Genomic DNA, 26920 nt, shown 5'->3' with positions numbered 1-26920 from the left:
ACTATATTACTTAATTAAGAGTAGTTTGGATTTCATTATTACCATTGTGTGTTAACTTTAACTATAATAATAGCTCTATCATTTTGTATTATAGCAAGAAATAAAAGGCTTTTTATTTTATTATAACAAAACTAAGTGATAATACTTTAGGGTGTGTATGTGTCCATTACACAGAGTTCACTGTGAAAGTAGGTGCACTGAAAGAGCAAAATTTTTTTGGCGATTTTTATGGGCAAGCGCCCCTGTATCATAAATTTTCCCATACAAGGGTGAAAAAAAACTTACTTACTCTTTCAGCGCTGCTATTTTCACGGTGATATCTATATAAGAGACACATACACACTCTAAAGTCTAAAGTTTTGTTGCTTAGTTTTGTTACACCCTGTGGATTACGCGACAACATTGGAGAGATGAACATTGATCAAGGCCTATACTGCTACCCCGAGTTGGGCAGCAAATCTCCATGTTAGGGCTGCACTACACATACATGCTGTACTTCTCTGCATGTATGCTCTTCTGGCAAGTAGAAAAACAGAGAGCCTTCAGTGCAAGGTAGACCATGGGGGTCCGCTCTGCACCCCCAAGGATAAAGAATCTACTAAACAATTTAATAAGACACAATAGATTAAACCGACTTTCAAAAAGGTTATCCCAAATTCCCTTAACCTTTTAGCCGAAAAGCGACCGTACATTCGCTGTTAGGACATACTAGGATTGCGACAGCGACGCGCGCCGGCCCGCCTCGCTCAGTCGCGACCAAGCCGCGCTGCCAATTGCCATATACTTAGTGCCAGCAGCTGACCTTGGGGTGAGTGACCTTGACTTTGATTTTTTTTTAAATTTCACCATAGACAACAAAGACGTAACGCAGTGGGTTCGAAATTTCGAAAAGCGAACCACCCTATAATTTTTTTACTCACATTTTGGAGTATGCTGAAAATAATAGAGGTCGGATATAGTGAACAATAGCGAAGGGGGTTTGAAATTCGGATCCTGTTTTATTTATTTTTTATTTCCGTTTTGGATTAAGATGAAGTAGAACTGTAGGGTGCTAGTGAGAGGTGTTCGAAATTTCAAAGGACAATGCCCAAAAAAAACCCATAGTCGATTAAAATAATTTATGTACAGCAAAGTAGAGCATAAATAGTAGATTGAAAATATGCAATTCATTTTTTTCTAAACCATAACCGAAACCGATAATTAAAAAAAAATCTGAGATACACAGTGTGGTATCTACTTCGAATCAACTAGTTATTTCCTTTGTTTTTGTGATCTTTCTCGTGAAAGCGATGTTGACAATAAGGTACTTACAATTAAATAGAAAAAAAATCGGCCAAGTGCGAGTGGGACTCGCGCACGAAGGGTTCCATACCGTTATAGAGCGAAAGTAGGGAAAAATTGTTTTTTGTATGGGAGCCCCCTTAATTATTTATTTTAATTTAATTTTGCGGTTAAATATTAAAGTACACACATAATTGAGGATTTCGTAAAAAAATCATGTGTCTACATAATATAGCCATTATAGATTAGGAGCCAAAAAGGGCAAAAAATCACGTTTGTTGTATGGGAGCGTCCCTTGAATCTTAATTTTATTTAGTTTTTAGTATCTGTTGTTACAGCGGCATCAGATATACACAATCTGTGAAGATTTCAGAAGTCTAGCTATAGCGGTTCTTGAGTAAGAGCCTGGAGACAGACAGACGGACAGACATCGAAGTCTCAGTAATAGTGTCCCGTTTTTACCCTTTGGATACGGAACCCTAAAAAAGTATGTCAAATATAATATATTTTAAGAATAAACTAAATCACAAGTGGCTTCACTCTACATCCACTATCGGTTGTATCACGGGGAGTGCTCTAAGAAACTGTTCGGAATCATACCACCTGCAACTTTTCGGCATCGCTCCACGTGAAAAATATATCATCCTCATCACTTTGATGAGTGGCAGTCTTCCACCGTACTTTTTTTGCGTAACTTTCTGCTGCGCACTGTAAAACTCTGAAATAAACTGTCACTATATTTTCAATACGACCTGCAAACCTTCAAAGGCCGGCCACGTACTTGCAGCTCTTCTAATGTTGCGAGTGTCCATGGGCGACAGTATAGTTGCTTTCCATCAGGTGACCCGTTTGCTCGTTTGCCTCCTTATTTTATAAAAAAAACAAACGATCATATAACCGATATCGTGTACTTATTAATCCTAAAAAAAAACAGTACATATTGTATACAGATTATTTTCTATACCAAACTAACATTCTATACTGTCAGATATGAAAGTGATAAATATTTAAACATTAAATCTACATTAAATTCATAAATGTAACATAATAACAACACTGTACAGTGTACATCTGTATTAAAATGTTTTTACTACGTACTAATCGCCACACTATCGTTTGTAGCATCGCGTCGCGTCGTCCTGAATATCATGTAGATTCCTATAAGAAAAGTCAATTAGTTACGATCGTTTTTAAAGTAAGTACTCGGTGATTGTTTAATCCAAAAAGGACATTGTATTTGGAATACAGTATAAGTAGTCTACTATGCCAAATATAAATGGTTTCAATCGATTACGGGTTTTTGGTCCATACATTTTTGGGCATTCGCCTTTCTCGTATTATTTATTCAGTTGCTTAAATTGGTTTGGTAAATGGATATTGGTTGCGAATCTCGCAGGTTCGAATCCAATATCGTTTTTTTTTTAATTTCCGGTTTCAATATTTTGTCACTTTCTTGTCAATCCTGCAAAGTGCAATCGCGTTATAAACCTTTGTTGTTGTATTATAATAACCTGCAAAGGTGTGTTTCTATTTCTCTACAAAAAAAAAAACAGGAATCAAAAACAAAAAAAGATCAAAATAGTATCAATCCTTAATCTTGGTGTAATTCAACCCATCAATCCCTAAGCGGCAGCCGACTGCCGCAAAACAATTTAAAATCTATTGTGTCTGCGATACCTACGATGGAGGGTTAAAAAGAAACGAAAATAATGCATATTATAATTTAAAATTAATTCTTATCTACTTTGTTCTATACCAAAATACCTTGCCAATACATTTATATTAGGTAATCTATAATTAGATAATAGACTTAATAAGATTCAGAGAGACGCAACGTTTGGATAAAACAAAATAAAAGTTCGTCCCTTGGTTTACTTTTTTTAGACAAATCCGTCAAGGGCTTTTGCCTGCATTCGTTGCTGATTTATGAATTAAAATAACTACTGAGACCAAGGGAAATTGGTAATTATTACTAGTTTCAAATAACACGATTGCGGTGAAGTAAGTAAATGAATTTAGGAAATGAGTTTAGACGGGTAGTTTCCTAAACTAAAAAAAAAAATTCTCTCTTGCATTTTCTAACACTTTTAAAAACGATTTTGTTAACAAGACAAGAAATATAGGCTGGATAATAGAAAAGAGATATAAATGTACGAACTTCTCTCTATCCGGCGGACTTTCGGAGAATTTGTCGTTCTATAGTTTTTATGTGTAAAGTGGTTAGGTACACCAAATACCCGTTGAGCTATGTACGATGACCATATTAGGCTGATGATAATGAATGCTTGCCTCATTTCCTTCACACTAGTATGCGAAAAGGGTGAGGTCTCACAGGATACACTCGATGTCAGAAACTCATGATCAATGATCATTTTCCAATATTTTGCTGTAATCTTCTTATATATAAAATTCTCGTGTCACAATGTTAGGCCGCGTACTCCTCCGAAACGGCTGATTTTAACCAAATTTTATATGTTCAGTGGGTCTGAGAATAGGCTACTGGGTCCTTTTTTTATTGATAAGTGCATTTGTTAAATAAATAATAGTAAATTATTACAACTCAAGACTGACGGCGACCATTGTTTGTGCGACAGGATAGCGATGGACGTTGCCATGGTAACATACTTATTTAGTCCCTTCAATAAAATAATATGGGCGAAATACTTTATACCTATTATGGCAAAACAACTTTAGCCGGGACAGCTAGTAATGACATAAATATTTTAAACAAATAGAGGTTTCCTAATGAATGAGCTCTGTAAATTGCAGGACGGATTTTTATAAAGTTTAGTAAGAGACAAGATCTCGGATAAGAACGAAGAGACTCTTGGTTTTTACAAGAGTTTAAGAATGTAACTATTTTATGTTCAAGTTCAAGTGTAAACAAAGCATATTTTAATTTGATAACTTCTGGATTTCTGTGTTATACCTGTCATGATTTAGTGATTTACGAAACTTATTCTAAATTTAAAATAATGCTAAAGTACCTACTGGCGAATATTTTTTGCGTCAACAAAATTGCATACCTAATATTCTAGGTTTGCATAAATACTTCCCGAGTACAAAACAATCTAGTGTTTATTTTATATCTTTAAACGAGCAATTCTCGTATATAATATAATTGGAATCTCGGAATCAGCTCCAACGATTGTCATGAAATTTAGTATATAGGGGGTTTCGGGGGCTATAAATCGATCTAGCGAGGAATCATTTTTAGAAAATGTCATTTTATTCGTGTTGTATCGAATACCGAGCGAAGCTCGGTCAAATAGCTAGTAATAATATAATGCCAACAAAAAGTTTAAGCTGCATTGATATTGTGTAGGGGGTACATTATGAAACTGACATACAAATTCTGTTTATCAAAATTAAACTTACCAGTCAGTTTCATAATATCATAATGTTGTTTGCGCGTTAACCTCTGATTTAATATCATGTTTTTCGATGTGATTGTTTTGTTATTGCTGCTTGCCTGCTTCGGCACAGATGGGCCAGTAATTTAAGAACTTTAGTAATAATAATAATAAACATTTATTCAACATGTAAACACATTACACCACATTGCAATAAAGATTACACAAGGGAAAAAAAACAATAAGTGAGTAAGTTAAATCAAAAATAAAACAGAAAGAAATGCGAAAGTATGGACAAACTGTGGAGATAAATTTAAGGTAGCGTTCCGATCTTTTTTCGTTGACAAAAATTCAATTAATATGCCGCTTTATGACAGACTATAGTCCTAAAAATTCAAATAATATTCTACTCTATGACATATACTATAGTCTGTCATAAAGTGGCATTTTAATTGAATTTTTGTCGGTCGCGATTGGCCGCGGTAAAGATCGGAACGGCACCTTAAGTTTATCTCCAAAGTTTGTCTATACTTTCGCATTTCTACTGGTGGCCGTGGTGTTCTGTGAGGCAGACATAGAGTTATGTCTTCTAGAAAACCACGTGCTAGTGTTGTCTTCCGCCTAAGAGCGCTTTGGCACAACATCTGATCCGAAACCGATTCCAACTTGAGATACATGAATAACGAATAGGAGTGCGACATCTGAAGCCTAATTTAGTGCGTAACATATCATAAAATAATAATAGTTTAAAAACTAAATAAAACACTCTTTTTTTAATATATTTTGTTTAATTTTAAACAAATTATTGCATTGTCATTGGTTCTTAAAACGTACGCAAAGTTTCGAATTATGCTACTGGAGATAGCAATTAGAGATATTTGAGAGATAGGTAAAAATCGAGCTCAAAGATTCCGTTACATACAGCTCAAGCTAATAAAGGCGTGTTAATTAGTTCAACAATCTACGCCAAGTCGGAGTCCGGACTGTATTACCACGGGTACGGATCGGATTCAGATACGTAGTGTGGATGGAGGCGCTCAAAATATAAGGAGGGTGCCGAAACTTTCTAATGGCTGGTGGTAATCCTTTTTTAGCGTCAAGTCATTTGTCGAATAATAGTTTTATTAAATAAAGGAAGTGCTCAAAATATTATTCTGAGTGTACCTACGATGTTTCTTAGGCCTAGTCACAACTATCACAACTATAATAATTGTCGTAATAAAGAAATTTGTTCTGTGTCATATTTTGTGTTGTAAATTTGGTCAATAGGTATGGTAGTATTTAGTATGTTGGCAAGAAGTTAGGTATTATAATTTTTATAGTTTTTACGGTGGTGCCCTGAATATTTTATAGTGAAAATCAAGAAAATGACATTTCTATCAATACATTTCTTTTTTTACTATCAAATGTTAGTTAAAATACCTATGTTAGCATTTTGATACCCTTGACATCACTCTACGGTCCCTAGGGATTTTTTTCTCTTTTTGTTAAATTATTTTCTCAAAATTACTTAACTAATCCAAGTTGAATATTATTTATTTATAAAGACTTTATCGGAAATCTATCTCGTTGGATACCTGGCTATTGCAACAGTCATTGCAAAGACGGCTTGTTAATTGCTACTTAGTGTAGTACTAACATTAAGGTACACCTTCGGATTTTTAGGACCATATTTAACTTTATCTACTAGAATTTTTCTGCATTTTCGTCAGTATAATAGTATTCCTGAAACACAAATTATGAATCCCTAATTAATCTTTAGGGCTGGAAATGGAATGAGCCTGTAGCGTACGAAAATAATAATATTGTATCACGCTATAAAAGTTTCTGAAATCAAAACAAATACAGAAGTAATAATTAAAGTAAAGCAAATAATTGTCTCTTCCCTTAGGAAGGGGGAACAAGAGGTCTCATAGTAGGGGCCAATAAAAAAAACGAGTGGCACTCGGGACTGCTACATTAAAGCTATTCCATAGCATTTTTTATCAACTTATGCAATTGTAATTCGCATACGTCTAGTCGCACGCACACACACACCGTGCCGATGTATGCCGAACTGAAACGGCATTAAAAGATGCACGGCAACGCCGCACCGACAGGCCGGAGTGGGGGTGTTAGGTTTATTTTCGTAACGGAATTTCTTGATTCGGTCCAAAGTCAAAGTCCGCGATAAAAGCTATGAAATAGCTTAAAACGCGACTTCGACTAAAGTGATGTTAGTCGGCTTTGACCGAGCCGAGCATAGTACCGTCGCTCGGTGCAAGCTCACAACCTCACAAATTATAAAACATTACTTAGCATTTCCTCGGCTTTTGTTGGGCCGAGACCACAGACATAGATCAAGATAGATACCTCATGTGTATGTACTTCGCGTTCCCAAACGATGAGCGATGCTCGTCTTTCGAAAGTATGTTCTTTAGTCTGCTATCGGAATCGGACGTCAAACGGAATAAAAATGCCTAAATGCCTTAAAGTACCGTATTGAGCTGTAGAAATTTAAATAGAAACGTTGGCCTTGATAATGGACACGTTTCCTATCATCGGTACGTCACAGTGGTAGGAAAAAAGTGACAAGCTCGTTTTCATACAAAATATAGAGCGACATGCGGTATCCATCTTGATCTATGTCTGTGGCCGAGACGAATTAAAATTTGCAAAATCGATACGAGCGTCGAACACGTATTAATAAGATTTCGACATTCACCTTGGATCTTCTCGTCGGAGCTGGTTCGTGTCGACATCGTTTCGACATCGCCTGGAGACGATCCGCAATCCTAAATCAAACATCCGATCCCGCGCAACATGACAATGACAAGATGGCAAGTGATTACCACCGACGAAGATCTTCGGTACTTTAATACGCGGCATACGTGGGAGAGCCATGCTTCGGCACGAATGGGCCGGCTCGACCGGAGAAATACCACGTTCTCACAGAAAACCGGCGTGAAACAGCGCTTGCGCTGTGTTTCGCCGAGTGAGTGAGTTTACCGGAGGCCCAATTCCGCAACCCTATTCCCTTCCCTGCCCTCCCTTATTCCCTTCCGTTCCCAACCCTACCCTTCCCTATTACCCTATTCCCTCTTAAAAGGCCGGCAACGCACCTGCAGCTCTTCTGATGCTGCGAGTGTCCATGGGCGACGGAAGTTGCTTTCCATCAGGTGACCCGTTTGCTCGTTTGCCCCCTTATTTCATTAAAAAAAATGATTTACATCCATTTTCCATCCATTCCAATATCCAATCCAGATTCCAGCGCAGTGGATGATTGGAATAATGTAAAACGACCATAAAGAAACGAGACGAGGCGCGACGCGGCGATGTAATAGTGATGTAAAATGTCAAAAGAAGTTATTTGACATAACGATTTAATTAATACTGCTTTTGTGCATCGTACAACCATACGGACGTTTACAATCTTGTCCCAGGCACTACAGTATTTGAAGAGAGGTTACTTCGCTCTGAAAATACTGTATAAATCATTCACAAAGGATGCAAAGGCCTTGTTTATACAATTCATCTTAAAGTCGAGGAGAGGAGGTGCAACTTGGCGATATAACGGCGACGTAAAATGAAACGTCACGCTGTTTAACATTTAAATTTTGTATTGCTGTTATGCATCCTTGCGTTGTGCCTCGTTTTAGACTTACCTTTAATCTATAGACAAAGTCTACATAACCTAAATGCCAGTATTCTATCATACTATAGTTATATCTGAGAATACCTTCAGATTGCAAAAAAGAGCTCTTTCTCAAACGTAATTTTTTTCTTACTTTTCAGTTTTTGCAAAACTTTTTTTTTGTTTTTTCTACAAAATTAGGGTGCAAACGTCTCCTATGGATAAACGTATGTTCCTTTGTCCAGCAGGGCTAAAATGGTCACATTTAGCAATTCCTCTAATCAATTGTAGCTAATGAATTGTCAAAACTGTCAAACTGACAAATGTCAACGATTATCATTAGTACGACTGAGAGTACGACTTACTAGACATGAATTGCAAACAGAATTGCATTTTGCGATTTAAAAAAAATGAATCATATCATGATTCATATTATGATTCTCCAAAGCAACCATTTTAGCCCCGCTGTATTGATGTAGAGTTATGTCAGTGACCTACCACTTAGGTCATGGTTCAGCTCAATGTTTTGACGATAAAGCACTGACTAAATAGCCTAGTAAACGAATGCTCAAAATGGGGGCGTGGTTGAAAAAGTCGAAAGCAGAAATTATGACTACGGAACCTCGTTAAGGCTAGTTAGTAAATAGTAGATAAACATACTAAAAGTCCTGACCCGTCCGAGGTGAGCCGGAGGGGAGGGGGGGGAAAAAAGAACCTATCTTTTTGGTTTTTTTATTAATTTTCGAAAACGGTGCTTCGTACGAAATTTCATTGTAGAATATAAGAAAAGCTAATAAAATTTTCTACAACTTTGTCCTTTACACTTTGTATCTATCTCTAATCGATGCCTAGCTATGAGCTTCTAAAAGTGGTAGGTTTTCAAACACACACATCAATACGACCTAAGGATATTTGTATTTTCTGAAATATCAGGAATTTTTGAAGACAGTAAATAGATGAAAGATAGCTTATTTTATGGTATTTTGTAAAACATAAAAAACTTTTCTGGGTTTTCTTGTCTCTAAGAAAAAATCATTGATTTTTCAATGGCCATAGAAAAGTCGTATAGTGTATACCAACAAATCTTTACTTCGTTTTATAAAACTGAAATTTTCATTGTAATGAGAAAAAATCTTCCACATTTTTATTGCCAATAGTCAAATTAATAATATAATTAATCCTAATCTATGGTTAGTGCAGGCTATTTTTACCTAAAAATACATTTTTGAGTCTTTCTGCGGTTTATGGCTCAATGTCAAAGATTCAAAGATTCTAAGACCTTTTTAGCATCCAAGTGTTCTTTATTAGCATCCAAGTGTTCTTTATTAGCATTCAATGTTCTTTATTAGCATCCAATGTTTTTTGTAATTTCGAGTAATCATTTATCCTGTTATCTAAGTTACTAATTAACAAAAAATTAAAACCGACTTCCAGGGTAAAAACAATAATAACATCCTTATAATATGAACTAAAAAGTATTAAATAATTTTCCTATCTAATAGTGCCTTTTTCCGAATTCGGCTAAACCTCAACTATTTCTGTACTCAATCTTCATCATTTTGAAGTCGGTACCAGATAGCTGAATCTTTAGTTCTCTGACAGAATATTTGAAACTTTAGGAACTGGCACCGACTTCAAAATTATGAAGATTGAGTACAGAAATAGTTGAGGTTTAGCCGAATTCGGAAAAAGGCAGTATTAGATAGGAAAAATAATTTAATACTTTTTAGTTCATATTATAAGGATGTTATTATTGTTTTACCCTGGAAGTCGGTTTTAATTTTATGTTAAAAATAATAATTTCACTCTTTTTAGTTACCTACTAACCATCGCGTAAGTAAGTATATTTAATATTCTACGTATTTTAATTCTTATTACAATTTGATAAGAGTCAGACGTCGTGCTCACAAATATCAGGTAGATAATTTTAAACAATACATTTAAAAAAATCGAAGTGAACAGTAAACACGTGCTAGCCGCTAGGCAATTATTGTACCTATAAACTATGTACCTATATTATCTTAATCTTGATAAATGTTTACAAACCTACCTCAATTTATTTGACAAACTACTACAAAAGAAAGTCGACGGAGCCCCGCTGCGCGCTCGTATTTCTAGGTGTTGTGGTCTAAGTTCCAACCTTACCTAACCTATTTTTGGACTTTCTGGATTGTGTTTGTTATTGTTTTGGCGGGGGGCTGCGCCCCCCGAGCCCCCCCCCCCTTCGGTATCCGTGGCTGAGTAGTTAAGTAAGACCCACTCATCACAGCCTTGAGATGCCTTAAAAATACTTCGTAAACATCAGAAAACAGATGATCTTATCTGAAGATTACCAAAATCTCAAATGCGAATTTCTTCTAAACGGAGAGTTTACTGGCGGTGGAAACGGTAAGTAGGAGTTTTTCTTACCCAAAACAATCCTCCTTAACCCATGTCACCAACATTTAATTGACGTAGGTTCCTAAGCCTTAGCCAAATTTTTCTAAGTATTTTCGCCATACTAACAAGGGCCACATTTCGGCCTGTCATTCGACAGGGGTTGATTTTTGAGATAAGTTTATCTGAGCTTTTTTGCTTCCCTTGGCGCCCCCTATCGATTGGTATAATAAAAAGGGGTGGTCATAGGGGGTTGTATTTTAGTCGTCAAATTTTTTTTAAGTATTTTCGCCATACTAACGAGGTTTGTATATCGGCCTGTATCTGGACGGGGGTTGATTTTTGAGAAAAGTTTACTCATGGATCCCATCATCAGATCACCACTTTTGTGAAAATGGAACCAAATTGGAGTGAAACCTAATATAACAAAACAAAAATTTTGAAAATCGGTTCACAAACGGCGGAGTAGTGGTCGAACATACAAAAAAAAAAATCCACAGCCGAATATATAAGCTCCTCGTTTTTTGGAAGTCGGTTAATAAAAATCTCTTAAATGATTGCATCATTGCCTGTTCTAGTCACAATAGACCGAATTTATGTCAGAACAGCCCATAGACGAGTCCAAAACCAGAATAATCTGGTCAAATCAACCCAAAATTAAGCCGATGCGATCAGTAAAAAGGCTCCAGGAGAGCAACCAGTCTCTAGAAACTGACCAAACCTTGCCGAAGGGTTCCCATTAAGATGTTCCATATTATGATATCAAATCATTTTGTTTTCCAGCATCCCGATCTGGAAAATGCGGCAGATTGCTTTTCACGGACCTAATTGCTTTTTCATGAGTTTGGGAGATTGACCATCGTATCCAATCCGTCCGTCCAATTTAGACAACTAAATTGGACAACTTTTTAATTTGTAAGTAATCGGAAAGGAATAGCGGTATACGATTGGTGTCTAATTAGTTAGTTGTACAATTTAGTTGGACGCAATGTGCGAGCTCTCGTAAGTAGCTATAGCTCAATAGCTATACCAATACACTATGCGATTTAGTTGGCCAACTTGAAATTGTAAGTCTGCGGTCGCTCTAAAGCCTTCACTTATGCAAAAAAAATGATTATAATTTTTTTTAAATGGTTTGTTTCCTACTTCACCCACTTACTTAATTATAAAGGGGGAAAGAGTATATAACGACCCTAGAAAAACCTAGTCTTTTGTGTCGAAAACCACTAACAAGATTGCCAACACATGTACCAGTTAACTCAACGACCATTTCCAACACCTGTTTGTAAGTCAATGCCACAATTTAATATAATGCAATATGTTAATTGGCCACTTATATACAACTACAATATTGTAATATATTGTAAACATAATGTAACGTTGTATGAAATTATGGCGAATTCTTACGCATTTCAAACAAAACGTGTAAATTAACATTTTGATCAATCAAATTCTTTTTAGCAAAGAAGGATTAATTTTCAGATATAAAAACTGTCCTATCTATACGTGGGATATTTATACGTGGGAGAGCCATGCTTCGGCACGAATGGGCCGGCTCGACCGGATAAATACCACGTTCTCACAGAAAACCGGCGTGAAACAGCGCTTGCGCTGCGTTTCGCCGAGTGAGTGAGTTTACCGGAGGCCCAATCCCCTACCCTATTCCCTTCCCTACCCTCCCCTATTCGCTTCCCTTCCCATCCCTACCCTCCCCTATTTTATTCCCTCTTAAAAGGCCGGCAACGCACCTGCAGCTCTTCTGATGCTGCGAGTGTCCATGGGCGACGGAAGTTGCTTTCCATCAGGTGACCCGTTTGCTCGTTTGCCCCCTTATTTCATAAAAAAAAATCTCTTTTTCGGGAGCTATTTACAGTATTTTTTTTTTTTAAATACTTTAAACCCCCGAAATTTTATTTAAATAGGCTGAAACTTGAGCGGTTGAGCATGAGAAATAAGTGACAGACGGACACATTTTCACAATAATTATTATAAGTAGTAGTTAAAATATTTTGTAGTATTTTTTTTTGTAATAAAATAATTTTAATGAAAATATCTGGGCGACTAAACCAAAAAACATCGTCCTTCTCCCTTCACACTCACGTCCGTCTTTCATATGCCAGATGAAAAGGAACGACGCGAAATCATCGTCAAGTTAGTTTTACTACTTATGAATTAAAGACGAACTATAATGATTATGCAAAATTATTTTGAGCAAATTTAGGTTTTATCAATGCCTTTAAAGTATAAAAAAGACTATTGACGATTTTTCAATAATCGTGTTTTCGTCTTGAGTATTTAATCTTCATGAACTGAAGTTACTTGTGTAAAAAGATCAGTTTTCAAGACCTTACAGTTTTTGAGATCTAGGTTTAAGTATGTAGTCAAGTTAGGGTCAGGTGCATTCTTAAAAACTTAAAATAAAGTGTTGTAAAGCTGATAATCGATTAATATTTCTAACAATACAGGTCGTGGAAACTGTGACAGTGCGCTAGTCGTTTTTATGCGACAAATAATAATACCGATCGCTACTGACATGGTTGAGTATTGTACTATCAAGGCAAAACTTTCGATACTTTGCACTGATTACATTTAATGTCGAAATTCGAAAATGCGCAGTTTATTAGTGAAATAAAAACTAAAATTATTTATAAGATATAAAAAATCACGTTTGTTGTATGGGAGCCCCCTTTAAGAGCTCACCTGACTCTAAAAATCAAACTTCGTCCTTCTCTCTTCACACTCACGCCCGTCTTTCATATGCCAGGTGAAAAAGGACGGCGCGGAATCATCGCCGAGTTAGTTTTACTTGAATAAAAGACGAACTATAATGATTATGAAAAAAGTGTTTTGAGCAAATTTAGGTTTTATCAATACCTTTTTAGATATTAAAATATATTAAAAAAAAGACAGCAAACTTCGAAGATCCAAGCAAAAATGTGTCTAAAACAAGGTTTTTTGTAAAAAAGAAACTATCGGGCATTTTTTGAGTAATCGTGTTTTCGTCTTGAGCATTTAATCTTTATGAACTGAAGTTACTTGTGTCAAAAAATCAGTTTTCTAGACCTTACAGATTTTGAGATCTAGGTTAAAGTATGTAGTCAAGTTAGGGTCATATGGGCTCTTAAATATATTATTTTGTTTTCAGTATTTGTTGTTATAGCGGCAACAGATATACACAATCTGTGAAAATTTCAGAACTCTAGCTATAGCGGTCCTTGAGATCCAGCTTGGAGACAGATAGATGGACAGACGGATAGACAACGAAGTCTTAGTAATAGGGTCCCGTTTTTACCCTTTGGGTACGGAACCCTAAAAATACATATCCCATTTGAAACGCATTTAGAAGATCAAATGCAAAAGTTATAATGATATCTTATCCTTTTCTATTTATATCTACTTTTTAACATGTTGGACAATGACAAAACCCTTTATAAGTAAGTAACTGAATACCGATGTGTATTTAATTTAGCTTTTTTTTTATTACGATAGGACTTGTCTATGGGTTTTTTGCCCATAACCTTTTTTTTTTATTTTGTTTGTTCCAAGTTATTAAAAGTGTATTTTATTATTAGTACGCTTAGTATAAAGGTAATTTACATAATTTAACGGCGACAACAAGACACTTAAATTTGCTATTTCAGAGGTCGCCTTTGGGAAGGAAATCTCAATAAAAATAAACATAATTTCACACAATTGTTAATGAAATTCACATAAAAAGTGTTACACAAGCGTTGCTTAGACGGCCTTGGTACCACCACGGTCACCACAAGATGGGGTTGGGCAACGAGATTCGTTTCAAAAGCGCAGTGGGTGTGGTATTGAAGAAGGTTGGCGCGGTTTTCGTCATGCCAAGGTCGATAAGTGTCTCAAATAATAATAATATAATATTTATGGACGATTCACACCACATCAGTCCGGCCCCGTGCTAAGTACCCAAAGGACTTGTTACGGGTACCAGTACATTAATTTTTTATACGTATTTAAAATGTTTATTATATTATACCTCTACATAGTTATATTTAATACACATCCAAGACCCAGGAACATTGAAAACTTTTTGGTCTGTCGGCGGGATTTGAACCCGCGACCCCCGGCTTGAGCTACCAACTCGCCCGCCAACTGAGCCACACAAGCATTATGCAGACTTAGGGTGGGTTGCACCAACTTACTTTAACTATAACTTTAACCATAAGAAAATGTCAAATGAACTGTCAAATCCCTAGTAAAAGTCTATAATGGACGCCATATTTGACGATAATATGCGTAGAAAAAAACCGCTTCTATGGTGACCATGCTAAGCCTAGTGAAATAAAACCGTTTTAGGGATCCGTAAGTATCCAATGGTTAAAAAGTTGTCTGTCTGGTTTAGGTTTAGTTATCTGCTTGCCTTTCAGGATCCTTTTCAATGACCAATAACAGCCATAATCACCTATTAACTGATTTAATTAAGACCCTTTAGAAGAAGGGTATAAACGAGATTTCGCTGTCTGTGTGTCCGAATATATAAATTATCTGTTTCTCTGTCTGTGTTTTTTGTGTTTAAGATAGAAAAACTTTGATCGCACACGTCTTGGTCATAAATTTTAACTACCCAAAGACTTTTAAAGTTCTTTAGTCAAACATCACATTAGTTATTTAGTTTTTAAATTTTTTCTTCAATGCTCATAATATCCTATTCACTATCAATGTGATTACTATAATCAGTGATTAAAAATAGCTTAATTACATACCAGCTTTTAATTTACTGTAAAAATAAAATAACCAAAACATTAGATTAGAAATAAAATGCATTTAAGTAATCAAGTATTTTGTAATAATAATATATTTTTTGATGCGCAGTTTTATAACACACAGTATCGATTTAAATAATTGTTACTCCATAAAATTTATAATGACAGTTGATGGCATGTTGAATAATATGAAGATTCATTATACGTTCAATATTTGCTCAGTCAACATCTTTGGGATCTAGGCGAAGGCTACCAAACATTCGAAAACGTGTTTTATGAATCTGCAACAGACAACACGGCTGACATATTTTATGTCGCCATAAATAATAAATACCAGAGCCTGAGGCTCATTTTTACAGTGTCCCACGGGAATAACATTTTTGGGATAAAGAAAAATCAAGCATATAACCTTCGCAGCCTTCGAAAAAACTCCGTTAAAAACGGCTGAAACGCGGAATAAGATACGGATTTTGTCACGGAAAAATGTACAATTCAAACATAGTCTAGGCCTAAAATGTAGATTCTGTTTTAGTTTTGTTAAAACAATAATAAAATATACATGCTAATGTAATTATCACAGGAATAGGACTTAAGAATAAAAAATAACAAAACGTACCTACTCTTTTTCTACATGCGACATAACGTTATCGTCAATCCATTAAAATATCATCAAGTAAATAATGATTAAAAGTCATTAAATAATAAATTACCGTACTATTAATTCTACTCGTATGTACGATTTTATCTAATAAAATGAGCAAAAACTTAAAACCTAAACGTCCATTACGTGGTGATCACTAAAAGTGGTTATGATTGATCACAAGTAGTGATGATGATGTTGACCACGTGAGCGCAGGTGCGGTCGTCGACCGGCCACAGTGGGTCAAGGTCGCGCGGCCACGCTTGCGAAACCACACTCACTTTCAGTGGTCAAAACACGCTGACTCGTGGTCAGAACTGTCATCTGTTATCCTATATTATCTTTATTCCTGTTAGAGGAAAATAACTCTAAAATCTTAGGCCGGCAAAGCACCTGCAGCTCTTCTAATGTTGAAATGGGCGACGTTAGTTGCTTTCCATCAGGAGCCCCGATTGCTCGTTTGCCCCTTATTATATAAAAAAAAAACGGACTGCCATTCGTCTTTACTACGAAATGCGGGGTGCATTTCGTAGTAAAGACGAATGGCGATTTTTTACATACAATTTTACAGGATACAAGGGTCGAGGTACGGATAATTAAAGAACTGAAGTAGCCGTTTAGCGACCTAAGTCCTAACGTAGGAATTGCGTTGTCGCTTAGGGTTGATTCAGACCGCAACGCGACGCATAGATGCATTTCTACATTTACTAGAGATCGCCCAATGGGCGAAATTCGACCTTAATTTCAACGACATTAGGATTAAGTCTACGTTTAATGTGTAAAAAAATATTGACTTTATCTTTTTTTTTTTCAACTCTCGTCTCTGGGACTCAGCTGTTCTCAGACTGGCCGTGTAAGCATTCTCTAATTATATCTAAGATTCAATAAAAAAAACTATAATCCATTTTCAATTTGTCAACTTGTTGTCAACAGACTTCAACCATAAATAAAAGAGTATAATTCGTATGTATAGATTTGTCACTCAAAAATCTGTCATCTTCTTGAGTGTGCGACGTGCGTATTGTAGTGTGTGTAATGTTTTATTTGTTAAAAAAATGTGTGATAAAAGCATAATTTCAAAAAAATATTAGCTCTTCATCATATATAAACTATAACTGTGCAAAATTTCATTCACCTAAGTTTCCGCATTTTTCGTCTAAAGTGATACAAAGTTTTTCGCTTGCGTATTAATATATAGATAATCTGGATTTGACAGATTCGCAAGACGTCTCACGCAATTGAAATCTGTCAAAGCGCGATAAGGAACTTCGTTTCAAAAACAAGTATTTGCCACCTTCCTACGCTTTGTCAAATAGCGGACAATATTTGCAGCGTAGGTCCTTGCGTTGTAAAAATGCCTGTCGCAATGTTTATCAAGCCAGACCAATTTTAGTATGAATACGTTAAGTGGTTACAGTAGCGAGTGACACACGAGACGCGGAGATCAAACGGCCTTGTTCCACTAACGATGCGAAAATATATTAGACGCACCGCTTCTGTGTTGCAAAAATTGCCAAGAATTTTATATGTCTCTGTGAAGGGCGACTGCTGCGGAAATATATTTTAAAAATTTCTTTCTTTAAAAATAAAAAAAAAGATTAAAAAATATTTAAGCTCAAAATCAGAAATCATAACGTTACCAAAGAAAGTGTTATAATATTTTATTGTTTTCGGCTAAATATTCAAAGGATATGAATTAGCCTTTTAATATCAGATGTAAAAGAGAGACAAAAAGGTTACGTAAATTACCCCATGATAATAATAATACAGAATTATGATAAAATTGCAACACAAATCTACAATACGTATGTATTTTTTCGTAAAGTATTTATTAAACAATTTATCACATAGCTTAGTACTTATATTACGTACTACAAGGTACCGTCAAATTTCTCCCCCTTTCTTCCTAATTGATTCTCCGCCATTATGAACAAAACACGAACAACTATCATATTATCTCTTCGCGTATAGTACGCCATGGTACTAAATGTTGTTCCGTTAACTTAATTCATATATTTCTAGAAAGGCATAAGGCTTGCGACACGCACCGGACGACCATTGCACCACATCGAATTGACGCTGGATTCCTTGAGGTCATGTGTTTCATCATCATCAGCACCATGAGCAAAAAAAACATAACAAACACTATACTGGCTCAGAAAAAAAGTTATTTCGATTGTAGGTGTAAAAGTCTTCAGTCCTGTTTAAACTTTGTGTCAACAATTTCGCACTACTTTCTATCGGATTCGATCCTTATATTATAGAAGGAAAATCTCGTAAAAATACTGTCGGAAGTAGACGTAAAAGAGTGGATTTCAACAACTTGCATTTTTTATATAATTTTGGTGGAAATTTTTGTTTCCACCAAAATTGGGGATTAGGTGTTTACGGGAAAGTGGTGCGACAGGTCCAAATTTAAGCGTTATGTTTTACTTTTAAAATCAAAAATGAAAACGATATCTTGAAAAACTAAATAAGACAGTTTTCAGCCTTGCCGCGCAAAAAAGCGGTTTGGGAAATCCAGTCAGAACTATTTCTATGATAGACCCGCACAAAAACCGGCTTCGAATACCTCATTTCTCTCTGTCATCCATGAATCTTGAGTTCGAATCGGATTCGAATCAAAAGTAGTCCGGAAGCACTTATTGTACCATATTTTGGCAGACCTGGCATTTTTTATTAGCCAATAAACATTAGTAAATATGGCGAATCAAGTAATTAATTAAAGGTAACCAATGTTACTTCGCAAGGAATAATTAGAAATCTATCATAGAAACAGTCTGCAAAAACTGCATCAGAAAAATACTCTTTAGTACTACATATTATCATTATTTGAAGTCTATCCTACTTTTGGTATGTCTACATAACAATACAGTTCAAATTAATACTAAATTAGAATCCCTTGTAATGTGCGCCATGCACGCTACGGTTACCGGAGGGGCCGCCTGAGAAAGTATGAAACGTGTGTGGGAATAGACCTGTGCAGTTTTTTAGACCTGCGCCTCGCCTGCGTAGTCGACCGGAGCAAAATCGAATATGAATTCTTTCAACTGACACCTGCGGCCTCTCCGGTAAACAGCAGCGTGTATGGCGTACATTACAATGTCATTCTATTATCATAATATTATATTTAATCATAAACTATTTTTGTTTTATTTATCTACTAGATATATACGGTCACTCCGTTGCGCCAAAATTCGTGTTCGTATCGCAAGAACCGTACATTTTTCGGGGATAAAAAGTATCCCTTCCCCGGAACTCCATAGTATTTCCATACCCACTGATATTGGTTCAGCGGTTTGGACGTGAAGAACATTGCATCGTGACATGTGGCGATGCGGTACACTAAGGGTCAATTCAGACCGCAACGCGACGAGGCGAGGCGAGGCGCGGCGCGGCATAAATTTGTATGGATTTGACGGATTTCAATTGCGTGACACGTCTTCCGAATCTGTCAAATCCAAGAAATGTAATGTTGCGGTCTGAATCAACCCTTGAGAGCAATTTATGCCGCGAGCGACAAGTCTATTATTCAGTCTCTAATAAATAAAATCTGTTTTTATTCTCTCCCTATGTAATAAATAAAATTCAGTTTTAGCCGACTTCCAATAAGGGAGAAACTTATATTATTATGTTCTTCTGTATATTTTTTTAATGGCTCATTTAAAAATACAGTTAAACTCTCCGTCCCCTTTTCGCAACGTGGACTTAACCCAACTGAAAACATTTTTTTATCCGTGACCCACATACATAAAAGACAAGTTAAAGTATATGTCAGTAAATCTACAGTTACTAGTGACGATGCAATGTAGGCACCGTTAAAACTAGTCGTAGACTTAACGGAGGATGCTACTTTGTGACTTCATCACATGGTTTTACAAACTTACGATTTTAATCCATACGAATTGAATTAAGGCGACGCCTTGATAATTTGGCTGTAGCGATATCGATTTTTCTCAGCAATGATTAAAGCTAAGAAATTAAAGTTCATTGTCAGTATTCATCATGTCTTTGTCTTTAAATTACCCATAGCATAACACGATTGGTCAACTTTTATAACACAGAATAATCAATCAAAAAGTCCTCTGTGCAAAAAGGGATTTCTATTTTGCCAACAGAGAAGAGTGATTTAAGCTTTCATAATTTGTGCATAAATTGGTTCAAGCATACACTTTAATTTGCCCATAGCTTATATGAAATGTATTTATGGTTTTTTACCGCTTACGCTTACGCTTACGCTCTTTCCATTTTTTTGCTGTTCCATTGCTTGGAGCAAGGAAGGTGCGGTCAACATATTGTAGTAAAAGAAAAGCTATGTTTATCGTGTCATTTTATCTATTCTATATTCTTTCCTAGGACTCTTGAGTATGTTGTGGTAGGTTCTATCGGACCCGCAACTCTGCCTTAAGCGATGAGTAAAGCACCATGGGGTTTTAGTAGGTAGACTACAGGAGTCTCACATACCCCGGCCGATATCCCTAATTTGCCGGGGATGCGTAAATCATTTCCCCATGTTAAAAAAAGGAGTCTTGAGTACTTTTATCTTATCAAAATCGTTCGTTTATATGTGAAGAGTTAACAGGTTCACATTTACACTATTAGTACGGAATACGGATAGTCACGTCACGTAATGTAACGTTGACGTAACGTATGCACTTGAACCCGTAATAGACGTTTTTGTATGCGACTGTAGTTTTTGCTGGCATCCGTTACTAATCTATACCTATTTTTTTTTCTGTCACTAGTTTAAGTAGTAACTGGTTATTAAATATGATATTTTTATTTATTGATAGATAATTTATAATTATAATATAATATTCATAATTCATAATATAAGGGCTAATAGAACACTACAGACTATAATATTATTAACACCTCCATCATGGGTACCACAGACACAATAGATTTTCAATTATTATGCTTGGAGATTGATGGGTTAAAAATTACAAAATGTTACCTACCATTCTTTTCAATAATAATAATATTTCTTAGGAATTCTTTGTCCTGACTCCTGACATTATCAGGACATAACTGCTAAACTTTAATACGAATATCAATAACTTAGCTTTAATTAAATGAAGGTAAATAAGCCCGTAAACATTATCTGTCAAACATGGTTTAGTCATCATTCTCTGAGTGCGTTTATAAGGGACAAAAAATTTCCAAATTGTTAATAGTTAATAGAATCAGGCGTTATTTTGCGGAAATCCATATCTTAAAATTTAGTGTGTTATTATTTTTAGCAATATTCCGCGAAATAAACCTCAACCTGTAAGTAAATGAGTAAGTAAGCATAGGCATGCCTCCCTCCTCTCCCACATCGCCTATGCGTACACTCGCATGCAAGAACCCACACAAGCTGCCAAGCAACGTACACGCACTCATTAACTTACAGGTTACATTTTCAAATTATCAGGCTGAAGGAGTATAAAAAGTCGCCGTTAAGCATATTTTGTGTATTAACCCACATTTTTTAAATTATGAATGCAGTTTTATTCTAAAATATGATCAAAAGAACATGTCGGGTGCATCCATAACTCAATATGTATTTTTTTTTTGTGGGACGATACACAAAATATGCTCAACAGCGTCCATTGATATATTCTGAACGCATTATAACATTGTTTTATGTTACGTAGTTTGTTGTTATGACTTATGACTTGTAATTTTCTGAAAAAATAACTTTTCCGCAGAATGACGTAGACTAATCATACAGGTACTCGTACGTCAAAGGTAATTATGGTTTTCAAAGACATCAACAATTTGTACGGAACTGGGAATTCCCCATAATTGGTAGCCATGAAACGAAGCCGGATGCCATGAAAATTATTGTTTTTCTTGCATTTTCCATAGTACGTAAGTAAATAAAAAGAGCCAGTACACACGGCGCGTTGCATCAGCGTTGCGTCGACGCAGCGCTGCCGTTTGACGCATAGCCGGCCACACGGGCGCTGAGCCATCGCAGCGTAATTACAAAGCAGTCTTAAGAGGATACACCAGGGGCTAGAGAAATGAAAAAAAAGTACGTGTAATATCTATAGCTGTCTCCCTTACCTCAAGCCTATACCGCAGAACGCGATAGAGACAACTGCAGAAAATCAACGATTCGTTGTCCCCTGATTCCTTCTCCAAAACTTAACCGATTTAAGTACTTTTTTCATTAAAGATTATAGAAAGGCTTGAGCTGTGTTCCTATGTTTTATTTTTTTTTGTAAAATCTAGCCAAATCTGTTTTCTGGATGTTTGAACACAGCGGAAAATCTGGCCATTTTTTTGGGTTTTTGAACGTTCATATCTTATTTAATAATTAAATTATGAAAAAAAACAAAACATAGGGACATTGTATTAGTGGCCGTAGATATTCAGGAAAAAAATTATAACTCTGCTAGCATTATCCAGGGAGGAAACAGGGGACAACGTTTGTATGGAAAAAAGGGCGGTGTAGACTCCTCTTAACGTCAGCGGGAGGGGGCTCTCGCTTCGTCTCGAGGCACAGAATATATATTAGTAGTACCAACAGAATTCCCACTAGCGAAACCCGTTTAAAAAAAAACCAACTCATGCTACGATACTATAAAGTTCAAATTCCGACCGCGCAGTGCTAGATGCCTACAATTATATTTGCCTACATGTGCGCTCTCTTTCTATCGCGTAAGAGGTACCCTTTCTGACGAAATCAAGATTGTCACCTTTTAGAAAATAAAATAATATTCTTTTAATTACTACTTATAGCTACTAATAGCAAACTTTTTTATAGTAATAATCAAATTTTAGTAACCCAACGTATATTTTATAATAGTTGTTTTCGATGTTAAAGGTGTAAATTACGTTACCAAATTGTAGCGGCTGGGTTGCGGAAGACAAATAGTTTCGAGTTGCAGAGGCGCACCAGGAAGGGAGCGTGGTTAGCCGGCGGCGTCCGGGACTGGAAAATGTGTCACTAAAGCGTCACTTGCACTTATGTCACATTGTTCACAAATGTCATTGTCACATGAAGGAACTTCTTTTCCGTCTTTTAAGATGGCACTGCTTTAACAATAGTTTTATATTCGAATTTCGATTATAGTGTAGGAGCTGGTCAGAATTTTTTTACAACTTAAACATAGTAGCTTGTGTTTATTTATGTGTAGTATGCGGTTTGTTTGTAACCAATTGGTTTATTTGCTATGTTTGTGTATTTTTTTTATCTTTTTTTTATATTTTAAAGTCTTAAATAACTTTATTGAAATATTTCTTTGACTTTTTTCAATTGTTCATATTTATCAGATTAATAACGATTATGTCACAGCGGTTAAATCAGTACGTAAATATATATGCAACAAAAAAATATGCGCGCGCGTCACCGCTCGCTTGTGAGTCCCTTGTGATCTGCCCCTTTAAAGGGGTACTTACAGTTCGATACCTAAACTCGCGAGTGGGACAGGCCTGCTCGGGGGCTGCTGTCGGTCATATTGTGTGCGTAGCGACGACGCGCGACGCAGCGCGCCGTGTGAACACCTTGGTTATTTGTATGTAAAACAACGCAACGGCAGCGCTGCGTCGACGCAACGCTGACGCAACGCGCCGTATGGACTGGCTCTTAGGGTTTTACTTGCTAGATGTATGCGACTCACGGGCCACGGCGCGTTTTGAAGAACATTAAATTTTTCTTTCCATGATCGAACTATGGTAATTTTAACACATAATATGACATCAAAATCAGTCTAATCTGATCTTTCTTCTTTAAAACATAATGTAGCCTCTAGAGTCTAGAGTCTAGAGCGTCACGACTCGGAGGTCGTATACTCGATTCCCAATAAATTAAAAATATTTGTTTTCAAAGTTAAAGAAAATGTAGGCTGAATTTGGAGAAATCCAGTGATCGACGCGTTTTGAGCTGGTAAACAGTCGGTCCTGCACCTGATCTTCCAACATCTGTGGCTACTGATATCAACTTAAATCATTCTTTATTTGGACGGAAGTAAATGAGACGATTCATTAATAATATATTTCCCTCATCATTTTGAAGTTAACAAAATATCAACATAAAGGTGACACCTTACATGGGTGATGTGGTATTAACGGTGATTCTGTTCCGTGATTTACTTGTGTCAATGAGCAAAGATCACCTGTTGTTTTAATTATGGGTAGCAGCAACCTTTAGGGTCAGTTGACAAAACAACGGGATGTAACGACGCTTCCCTACTTTTAAAATATACAAGATGAAATCATATCAACGGATATATTATGCACTCTGTGGCAGTAAATAAAGTTAAATTTTGAATACCATAAAATGCAGCATCTCGATAAAAACGTGTATTCATTGTTCAACATTTTATGGTTTCTACCTACGACCTCAAATGCTACCTTTTATAGCTGAAGTAGCTTTAATGATATATTTACAGAGGATTACAACCGTAATTATTATTAATTGTACAGTCTACGTGTATTATTTATGTTAAAATGGATACCTGTTCTTATTTACGAATTTGAAAAAAACTAGGTTATATAATTTTATGATGATTATTATTGATGGTGATTTAATAGGAAAAACGATACATTTGAAATCAAACGACACACACGAAACGACACGATGAAAACATAATAATATTATAATGAAACTGAGAATTTACCTAAGTAAATATATTTTACCCAAGTCACTAAACGTGGGAGAGCCGTGCTTCGGCACGAATGGGCCGGCTCGACCTGAGAAATACCACGTTCTCACAGAAAACCGGCGTGAAACAGCGCTTGCGCTGTGTTTCGCCGAGTTACCGGAGTTTACCGGAGGCTCAATCCCCTGCCCTTTTCCCTTCCCTACCCTCCCATATTACCCTATTCCCTCTTAAAAGGCTGGCAACGCACTTGCAACTCTTTTGATGCTGCGAGTGTCCATGGGCGACGGAAGTTGCTTTCCATCAGGTGACTCGTTTGCTCGTTTGCCCCCTTAATTCATAAAAAAAAAACTAGCATAAATAATTATTAAGTAATGGTTTTAAACTTTTAATCCTGTAAACTGTACACGATAATATTATTTTTGCGTAGGTACTTAGGGTGAAGCAAAGAGGGTTTCTGAAAATTTTAATAACATTTTTAAATACGTACGATTAAGAACCCTAAAAATAAATATAATTATACCATAAAGATAATATTATGTATTGATCGGAATAAGTTTAGCACACTTTGCAATAAAATTAATTAAGTAATAATTTAATAATTCGGATTTAAATACAAATGGTTTTTAATAAAAATTCAAATGTCGAAAATATTGGCCTCATCTTTTCAAACAACAACTTTCAACTAAAAAGTGAGTTCACATTACCACGTGGCGATGCGATAAAATGTATTTTTTAAATGAACCCTTAAAAGTGAACTTTATTTACTACAAAAGAAGATACATAATAAAATTAATTTGACAGACGCGATTTTGGGCTGCTTATTCCAATTTTAAATGGCTCATTTAATTAAACATTGCCTCATACTGATGAGGCAATGTTTAAGTGACAGATGACTGCATCACGTTGCAATATAAGTTGACCCTAACTCAATAATCTTCGCATACTGACTTCATTCAGGTTACATGTAGCATACGTGGGAGAGCCATGCTTCGGCACGAATGGGCCGGCTCGACCGGATAAATACCACGTTCTCACAGAAAACCGGCGTGAAACAGCGCTTGCGCTGTGTTTCGCCGAGTGAGTGAGTTTACCGGAGGCCCAATCCCCTACCCTATTCACTTTTCTACCCTCCCCTATTCCCTTCCCTTCCCTACCCTCCCCTATTACAATATTCCCTCTTAAAAGGCCGGCAACGCACATGCAGCTCTTCTGATACTGCGATTGTCCATGGGCGACGGAAGTTGCTTTCCATCAGGTGACCCGTTTGCTCGTTTGCCCCCTTATTTCATAAAAAAATAAAAAATAATAAAAAATATTAAAATTCATTTAGAACCAAAACTGTACTAGCTAAACAATTATGACGCTGTTTTTGGCGCGGATCAGTAATTGTGGGCTATTTTACTAATTGTTGTATTTTGTTACAGACGTTCCTAACTGCTGCTGTATTTGAATATTCTAGAAGTATCCAAAAACATCAAGGTGAGTATTTTATTCTTTGTCTTTAGTTTAGTTATAGTAGTGCGTGCGGCGTGCGTAGGTCTTCAAAGGTTGATAATTTTTTTTCGGAAAAAAAATAATACGAAAGTGCCAACTTAGGTTATTAAAATTATTTCATAATTCACTGGTTGAGCTATGAATGGTATGTAGTAATGAATCTGAAGGCTTATTAAGTATAACCTCTTCACATGCACGCACTTTAGCCTTACATAATATTTTGAAGTGTAGAATATCGTATCTGCTAGTATAAGCCCGGCCGCACATTGTCCGAATTCTGATCAGAAACAGTTGAATTTCGCCGGACCGCCACCCCGCACACTATCCGAAATATCCTTCCGGCGAGTTCGAGCTCACTCGGCTCAGTACAAAATGTAAGAGACAGCGCGGACGTTTAACTGTTTCTGATCAGAAATTTCGGACAATGTGCGGCCGGGCTAAACATTATCACTGATAGTGTAAAAAAGTTTCTCCGTGATCTAGTGGCTTAAAGCGTGACTCTTGACTTGGAGGTCGTGGGTTCGATTCCCGCGTTGCAAACGTGTTATTTCCAAGTTTGGTTAGGACAATGCAGGCTGCTCACCTGATTGTCTGACAAGTAAGATGATCCATGCGTCGGATGGGCATGTAAAATTCGGCCCTACGTCTGATCTCTCGCCAGTCGTGTCGGTCTTTCGTCCCACTGTGTTATGAGAGTAAAATGAATAGAGAGTGCTCTTGTGTACTGGACACATTTAGGTACTTTAAAATTACTCGTTTCAATAAAGCCGGCCACCGTCACCGGAACCAGGCCCTAACTGATTTCCGTTTGTTGCAGGCACAGCGCGATGTTAGGA

At 36.3% G+C, this 26920-nt stretch overlaps 1 long non-coding RNA gene across 1 annotated transcript; it reads left to right on the top strand.

Annotated features, from left to right (window-relative positions):
* The first annotated feature begins 754 nt into the window (after positions 1-754).
* LOC121731034 lies at positions 755-26920 on the top strand. Its single transcript, XR_006036181.1, has 3 exons — positions 755-808; positions 26015-26069; positions 26902-26920. It is a non-coding gene; the product is annotated as an uncharacterized LOC121731034 (long non-coding RNA).

The sequence above is a fragment of the Aricia agestis genome, chromosome 10, assembly GCF_905147365.1.
Source record: "Aricia agestis chromosome 10, ilAriAges1.1, whole genome shotgun sequence".
In the NCBI taxonomy this organism is placed as follows: domain Eukaryota; kingdom Metazoa; phylum Arthropoda; class Insecta; order Lepidoptera; family Lycaenidae; genus Aricia; species Aricia agestis.
Note: the sequence above shows the minus strand (reverse complement) of the source record. Positions and strands in the feature narration are given on the sequence as shown.